Here is a 9,161-nt window from a genome sequence, read left to right as displayed (position 1 = left end):
GCCCTCGCCCGACGCCGGCGAGGCGGCCCTCGCCCGACGCCGGCGAGGGCGGCCTCGCCCGACGCCGGCGAGGAGGCCGGCGACCTCCGCCGCCCGGCTATGGCCGGCGGAGGAAGAAAAGAAAAAAACGAAAAGGAAAAGAAAAAGAACAAAAACAGAAAAGAAAAATTATGAACCGGCCCGGAACCGGTTCCGAACCTGAACCGGAACCGGAACCGGCCCGGAAACGTCCGGTTCCGGTTCATACTTGGCCACGAACCGGAACCGGTCGGTTCCGAACCGTGGCCATGACTAGATTAAATATCTTAGCGACCTGTAAAATTATTTCATATTTCGCGTACCATATTTACAAGTGAATGCAAAAAGCTCCACATCTAATTGGAAAAAAATCATAAAAAGACACGAGGCAATGAGGCATAGGGTTATATAAGAATCCTAGGGTTTCGATAACTTATAATAAATAATAGATATGATGGATTAAGGGAAAAGTGCCAAAAAAGTCCTAAACCTTTTGCATTAGTGCCAATTTAGTCCTAAACCTTTTTTTGGTGCCAATTCAGTCCTAAACCTTTTGCATTGATGCTAATTTAGTCCTAAACCTTTTTTTGGTGCCAATTCAGTCCTAAACCTTTTAAATTGGTGCCAATTCAGTCCTAAACCTTTTGTTTTTGTGCCAATTTAGTCCTTCCGGCCAATTTTGACCGGAATTTACCGACGTGGACGCCTGCCGGCCAGCGGCCGGTCACCGGCCCTGACGTGGACAACTTTAATATTATTTTAATATTTTTTTGAATTTTTATTTTTTTTCCTTTTTTTTCTTTTTTTTTCCACTTTTTTTTTTTGGTCTCTCCCTCCTCCCTCTGGTCGGTCGCCGGTCCGGCGACCGGCGTCCAGCCAGAGGCCAGAGGCCGGCGAGCTTGACCTCGCCGGCCACTGGCGAGGACGGCCTCGCCCGGCGAGGGCGGGCCTCGCCTTGGTCGGGCGAGGCTCGACCTCGCCAGATCCGGCGAGGTCGGGCCTTGCCCGACCAAGGCGAGGCTCTAGCCCTCGCCGGAGGCCGCGGCGAGGGCGAGCCTCACCCAGCGACCTCGCCAGATCCGGCGAGGTCGGGCCTCGCCCGACCAAGGCGAGGCTGCCCTCGCTAGTGGCCGGCGAGGTCGAGCTCGCCGGCCTCTGGCCTCTGGCCGGCCGCCGGACCGGCGACCGGCCAGTGGGAGGAGGGAGAGACCAAAAACAAAAAAGTGGAAAAAAAAAAGAAAAAAAAGGAAAAAAAATAAAAATTCAAAAAAATATTAAAGTTGTCCACGTCGGCGCCACGTCAGCGCCGGTGACCGGCCGCCGGCCGGCAGGCGTCCACGTCGGCAAATTCCGGTCAAAATTGGCCGGAAAAACTAAATTGGCACAAAAACAAAAGGTTTAGGACTGAATTGGCACCAATTTAAAAGATTTAGGACTGAATTGGCACCAAAAAAAGATTTAGGACTAAATTGGCACCAATGCAAAAGGTTTAGGACTGAATTGGCACCAAAAAAAGATTTAGGACTAAATTGGCACTAATGCAAAAGGTTTAGGACTTTTTTGGCACTTTTCCCGATGGATTAATTATCTAACTTAGGTTGAGGGCAACATTGAATTTCGGATTATCGCATCACCGTGGAATGCGACACCAATAATTTTGATTCAGAGTTGACCACGGTGACGTCACTCGTTAGAATGGTATATGTAACAAAAAAGAAGTCACTGGGAGGCTCTAACAGTGTTAAACACTAAGAGAATAACGTCATGCATAGACAAATGATGTGAAACTACAAACATGGTAGGACAAAGGATCTTTTGCGGAGAAAAGTCAACCGAGAAAGGAAGTACAAAACATGGGAACGCAAGGACGATCGGCAATTGTCGTTAAAGTGAAGAGAAAAGTTTCTAAAATTCGAATTGCAAAATCAGCATATCATAAATCTGACATTTAACACGACTCGCTTAACTAAATACTCACTTAAAGAGCCTATCGTATCTTTTAACATACTATCTACATGGCCTTATCTCGGCATGCCTAACTTTATTTGTAAATGTTCTATAAGTATTGCCTTATTTTCATTTCGCGAAGAATTATTGCTAATAAATATAATCTTTCACTTTTCCATGTTTATGTATAATTTAGAAAAGTTAATTAATATAGAGCTGGCGTCAAGCATCGTTACTTGATCTCCAATCACTATCGTTCAATCCTACACGGTTGAAAAACATACTTATGAGAATTTAACTTGATTAGTTGAGAGTACTCGTTTGTCGAGTTTAACTGCATAAATCGTTGCATGATGCTGGTTACCATCAACAGTTAATTAATTGTTGTTGTTATGTATTGTGATTTTGGTAATGAGTGTTCCAATACACTTAAACAACCAAATAAGGGAAGTTTTCAGTTTCAATACATGCTACTATTTTCTCCTATTATGTACAATTGATAACCTGAAAATCAAAATAGTTTTTTTTGACAGTAGCCCGAGAGTAGTCACTAACAACACTATATTGAAGACTAATGTAACCGAACAATTCGGCTATTTCTACAGCGCGCAACTTTTACATAGTATTTATGAAACAAGTTGACCTTTTTTCTTGTTAAAAATGACAGAAAATGACAAAAGATCTAGAACCCAAAAGAATTTTGGGGCTAGTCAGAAGAGCAAATAGTTCGGTTAGTAGGAAAATAAAATGAAGAACGTGCAAATTAGACATTCTTTTTTTACATAATTAAGGCCCGAGTGCGAATAAGGACTTGTAAAAACACTTGGGCCGGGACGGAGAAAAATGCAAGCCCAATGTTATCACATACTTTTAGTCCACGGTCCTCAGCCCATTCTCAATTAATCAAGATTGAGTGAAGTGACCTAGGTAATCAACTCTCTCTCATCTTTCTGTCAAATTTATCCCAAAAAAAAGCCCTAGCTATGGTAATCTAACTTCAATGTGTTACAGTTCGAAACACGTATTATCAAATGCACAAGTCGTAGCATCTCAAAGCTAGCAGCCACTGCACGTTGCATCCATTCCGTCATACCATACTAACTATTATGAGTTTCCCGTATTTGAAACTCATAGTTGATTTCATGCATTGATAAGTTGAGAAACAAAACATTCATTTAAATCTCTAACTCGGATAATGCCATAGAGCACCTTACGCTGTAAAAGAAGTGCATCGAGAAGAATGATTTTAGTTACCATCGATTTATTAAAAATGGTTTAGAGTAAGATGCAGCAACTAGGAAATGAACATTCAAACGATACAATCAAATCTAACACCCCACGAAACAAAAGAAAAAAATATCACATCACTCGCTTTATAAATGAATCTCAGCTAGCTCGAGATTGTTCAAGATTGAAATTAGAGTAACATCAAGATGTTTTGAAGAACCACATAAAAGAAAATTCAGGAAATTGGCGTGGAATAATGATGGTCCTCCTATTCCAAGCATCATCTGTGGGAAAATTTTGTTCTGATTTCCAACCCACTTCTACTGTTATTATTCCTTATGTCTAATATATATTACATATATAAACAATATAAAAATATATATAGATTAGGTGGTGAGGAAAATATATAGTAAATGTCTCTTTTTTTTTCTTTTTTTGTTTTTGTAATGACACAGTGACAATGGAGCATGAAATGTTACAATCAGAGCTGGGAAGTGTGTACATGGTTTGGGACAAGACTCGAGGAAAATAATTATGTGAATATGAATTGGTCGTGCTTTTGTCTTTTGGGAGACTTTAGGGTTGTTCCTATGCTTCCTTAGGCTAAAATCGGGAAAAAAAAACAAAAAGAAAAAAAAGAAGAAATTCGTGTATTATTTTACTGACTGAAACCTCTAATAATCTTAATAAACAAGTACCACGCCTGTGAAAAGATTGAAAATTTCATTAACGGTCGGTCTCTCCGGAACTAACCAATATGAAAGATTTTGTTATTCTTGAGTAGAAAGTTAGTTTCCTCGGTAAAAAGTTATTAGCTACATAAGAAAATCATTAACTATAACGCGTCATGGTCAAGGCAATTTCTTCCAGCTTTTAGAGATTTACACGTCAGAAACTGCAGGTCATATTAGGATCCCGCAAATTGTGTTCAGGTTACTCTAAATCAAGGCCACCAGCACCACTTGAATTTAACTGACTTATGGAGCTTGTAAGGTGTTTCATGAGCCTGGTGGCCAAACCTTTGCCTTTGTGTCCCTAGCTTATAAAGAATAAGCATTGAATGTATTTTTTTATCTGATAATTACTTTTTCCAATCCGAAATATCCTAACCACTGTTGATGTTATTTATTATGATTAATTTACTTTTCCATAGGAGAAATTTTCCTACCACTTGAATTGTACATACATGGGAAGTTCCTTATATGGTCTGAAAAGTTGGAGAAATTACCCTATCAGTTCTAAACGTATTTATATGAATGTCAATTCAACTCTAAATTTTTCAATTTTACCAATTTAGTCATAAACCTTCGTATGAAATTCAAATGTAATCATTCCGGCCAAATTTTGAAGGAAATGGCTTATGTGACTAGTCATCTTAGGTGGCACACCGCCATGTCAGCGATTTTCGACTAAAATTGACGTGAATGACTACATTAAAATTTTCATACAAATTTTTAAGATTAACTTGGCAAAAATGGAAAGTTTAGGGCTAAATTGGCATGCATATAATAGGTTCGGGACTAATTGGATAATTTTCCCTTTAAAAGTTATTGACCACGTAGAGAAATTACGGTATGTTGACAGCTTAATACTTATTTTTTAATATGGAAAGTTCCTAAACATATTTGAAAATGTACTTGATACAATTACATGATGTATTACCCCTTCATTTTTCATTGAAAGGTTCTTTCTCACGTAGTTAAATCAGTAATTACCCACATGGGAGCTACTTTTCCTTTGTATAATTTATAATTATATCGATAAATTACTCTTTGGGGATGCCTTTATACCTTTGTTACTTACACGCAGACCTGTCCAAATAGGTCAAAGATCTGTTTGTTAAACCATATTTGATGAACTAAGTCATTATATAGGTTAGTTAAATTTAGTAAATGAGTTATAGGGTTAGAATGGTAAAACCCAAAATAAATTTGTGTTAAATTGATTCACAGTTTACCCAAATCAAACCCACTTTTATGACTCTTTCTTCAACCTCTACGAGAAAACAATGGACTCCTCGAACTATTCCAAATTCAGACAAGTCTTGGAGGGCATGCAAGATGGGTATGACTTCACCCTTACTGAAAAAATCAAGACTTCTCTTTTTTTTCCCCATTATTTTTTTATTTTTATTAATCTTGTAAGTTTTGCTGTTAGTTATTAGAGTATATCTTTCCTTGATTGTATTTGTATTGTTATTTTTACGTAATATTCTAATCTTAGTTCTTGTCATTTCAATCCATGGTCAACATAAAATATATCCATGGTCAATTTATTGCATTTTATTTAATTAAAATTTCAATTTCTCCACATAATTTGTTGTTGTGATTTTATAAATTTACTACCAAGTACTAAGTTTCTCTTTTTCTTCATTATCAATCAATACTAAAATGAAAAATTATATACAATGTTGAGGGCCAATTCTTTAGCATCTTATAGTCGAAATAGCGATTTTATCCGAATAACATATACACATGAAGAGCTTAAAGTGGGTTAACTAGGTGGATACGGATTTTCATATGTTGTATTGACCATGGAAGTATTTTAGTAAACTGGTCATGTCGGGTATGGGTCGAGTTACTAAGTTTGTGTTATATATAAATGGGTCAAAACGAGTTTTTCTTTTTTTGTCCAAACAAGTTAAATGGGTCAATTTGAGTTAGATCATTTTCAGCCCAATCCAAACATGATTCAACCTACCAATTTGATGGTCCTACTTACACCAAGAGAGACGGTGGACAACTAATCATCGAACACCCATTTCAAATTATGACTAGAACATTAACATAATTATATATAGTAATTCTCTGACATGCTTTTTTCATACTAGAACGTGATGACGGGTAACTTTTACATTCGAACGATTTGATACAAAAGAGCTCATGCAACCGTTACTTAAACAATTTTGTGCTTACTTTCTCCTATAGAATAGAAAACGGCTCTCATAAATTTAAGTGTCGACACCTATATTTTTGCTCAATTAAATTAATTGAACAAAATTTAGGAATTAAATTTCCAACTCCTAAAATAAAAATATTTCTATTTAATTGCATGGCATGTAGACATTAGGTGCATTTTGCATTATTAGAATATATTTCCTTCTCTCTCTCCCCTGTCGCGCTGGACGCCGTTCAGTCGAGGAACAGCTAAACGGCGTTCCACCAAGCAAATTCGTGACAGCCAAGAGGGAGAGCATAGTAGAGCAGACGTTCTGCAGCCCAGAAGGAGGGAGCAGTTGGCCGATGGCCAGTATATAAACCGAAGAGAGAAGAGAGAGACGTTGAGCAGTTTATGTGAAAAGAGAGAGAGTTAAAAATAGGAGGTGTGATGGAGTGTTGAGAGCTTGCGGCGTTTGAAGAGGAAGCCAAACAACCTCGTCGTCGCCAGCATAACCGACCGGTGACCCCCTAGACATGCCTGGACCAGTAAGTCTTTCGCAGCTCTTTATTTGCCCCTGTTTTCATGTGCACAGGTTGGCCGGGACTCGCACCGGCCGTTTCGTGCAAATGTCGGCCCCATACTGACCCTGCTTTTCGGTCCACTCGTGGCCGTCGAAAGCGAGTCGTGGCCGCCGTCGGAGGAGCAAGCCTTAGCCCTGAGATAGGTTGCGGATCCTCTATTTTGGCCATGAGTGCCAAGTGCTTGATAAAAGGCCCAAGAGAGGCCAATTTGTTTTGGTCATCGGCCGACGAGCAGGTGGTTAGCCGACGATCTGGGTGGCCTGATAAGGCCTTATGATGGCCTCTAAAGGTGAAAACCAGGCTAAAGCTGGCTTGGGTCCACCGACGAGACGCTAGGTCTCGCTTGGCCAACGTTCTCGCGTGCTAGAAACACGTGGGAATTGGGTTGAACTAGGCTTACAGTCCCAGTTGAACCGAACTACAGGCCCTCCTCAACCAGTTTTGACCCCCTTTGGGCCAGTCTTTTTTCTTCTTCTTTTTTTTATCGTATCGGACCCTAGCCGAGTCCGATCCAATGGGGAACCCGGGTTAGTCAATTTGGGTCGGGTTCACGGATCCGGATTGGTTTTGACCTGGTTCGGATGCGATTATTAAATTAAAAAAATTCAGAAAAAAATTTATTTTTTCTAAAATTAGGAAATAGCTCAAATAGCTAGATTTTGAGTAGTTTTTCCTAAAGACATGTGAAAATCTTTCAAAAAAACCGTGTCTAAATTGAGCAAGCTTTTAGGGCTACGTGGTAGGATTATGAATGTCCTAAAAATGAATGCCATGTTGTTATTCGTGCTTGTTGTTTTGATTGCTCGATTTCAATATGTCTCCCTAGTTAGGATTAGGACTCTAGACTACATGCATATATTGGTTGCCAATTGTTAGTTTAATGATTGTGCACATGCTTGATGACCTCACATATTAGTGGATAGGTCTAAAATCAATCTAATATGCCTGACAATTGTTTTCAGAACTGAACAAGATAAAGGTACCGAAAGGGCACTAGTTATTTAATTAGTGTAACCAAGTCCTTTAACTCATTTGAATTTGTGGTATGTAGGAGTAAGGCAATTCTCTCGTTGCCTTACTTGGATATCTAATCAATCCACCTTAAATTGATTAGTGGCAGCTTCTAGATAAAAATTGATTTACATGTTAATAACTTGAACCTTAAGTCGCAAGTTGGTAATGGGCTTGAGCCCAAGTTAAGTTCTAGGTTTAAACTTAACAATCCATTAGCCTTGTTGATCCCGTTCAACGCTAAGGGAGATCGCAACATTAAGCACCTCAATTTTATTGACATGGTAATTGAAATAACAATGGTAAATACAATCTAATCCAAAACTACGTATAACTTTTCTTTTTAATGAAAATTGTATATTTGGTGGAGATAATTAATAGTAAATAAGTCAGATTCAAGAATAGCCAGCGCCAAATATAGAAACATAAAGCTAGGGGGGCGAGATAAAAGCTTTTGCAATGTCCATTTAGGGGCAATGAGATGCAGAAGTTTATAAGAGATTTTATAAATATAGCATCAAGAGGTCGATGCCAGGGCCCTCGATAACACAAGCCCCTCTCATTCATTGTAATTAAGGCTCTGTTTTGGCAGAAAATATCTTTCGAAAAAAAAATTTCCTCGATTTTTGGTATTTGGTTCGCTTAGAAAAATGAGTAATTGGAAAATTCATGCTTAAATTCGGGAAATGATTTTCTCTTTAAAAATTGGAAATCATTTTCCAATTATATAACCGGGTATCAACGCTTGACCCGAAACTCTATGCTTGAACATGGAAACCCCAACGCTAGTTTTCGAATCCCTGGCATCCAGGACTAGGTCTCCGACGCTCGAGCCCAGGTCCATCGAGACCGGGCCCATGACCCCGGTGCCGATGCCCGGATTCATGGTGCTCGCACCCGGGTCCACTGAGGCTGGGCCCGAAGCCTCGATGCCTATGCTCAACACCCTGGCACCCAAGTCCATAAAGGCTATGCCGAAGTCCATGAAGGCCATGCCCGTGTCCATCGAGGCCGGGCACAGGACCCAATTGCCCGTGCCCTAATCCCTAGCGCCCTGTTTGGGGTCCATTGAGCCGGACCCAAGACTCTAGTGCCCGTACTTGGTTCCCTGGCTACTCATGTATAAGTTACTAGCGTCCGAATAGCATATGTCTATTTACGAAAATCTGTTACTAAGCTGATTAGAGAACCCGCAGAAAAATAACGAGAGAAAAGAAGGAAGAGAGAAGAAAAAGAGAGGAGAAGAAGAGAGAAAGAAAGAGATTGTAAAATCCAAGAAAGGGGCTCTTGGTTTCTGTGTGTAACAGAAACCCTACACCCATCACGATATATTTATATTAAATATGAATTGTATATGACCATAATGCCCTTATATATGTAAAAAGGAATAAAACCTAGAAAATAAAAATAATTCTACTCTAACAAAATCAAATCAAATTTTCCATACCAAACGACAGAATATTTTCTCTAGTTCATTTTAGGTTTGAGCTAAATATC

This window comes from Syzygium oleosum, unplaced genomic scaffold, assembly GCF_021117445.2.
Source record: "Syzygium oleosum isolate NSW1041296 unplaced genomic scaffold, Sole_v2.1 Sole_v2.01, whole genome shotgun sequence".
In the NCBI taxonomy this organism is placed as follows: Eukaryota; Viridiplantae; Streptophyta; class Magnoliopsida; order Myrtales; family Myrtaceae; genus Syzygium; species Syzygium oleosum.
The sequence above is the reverse complement of the archived record's forward strand: the minus strand, read 5'-3'. Positions refer to the sequence as shown.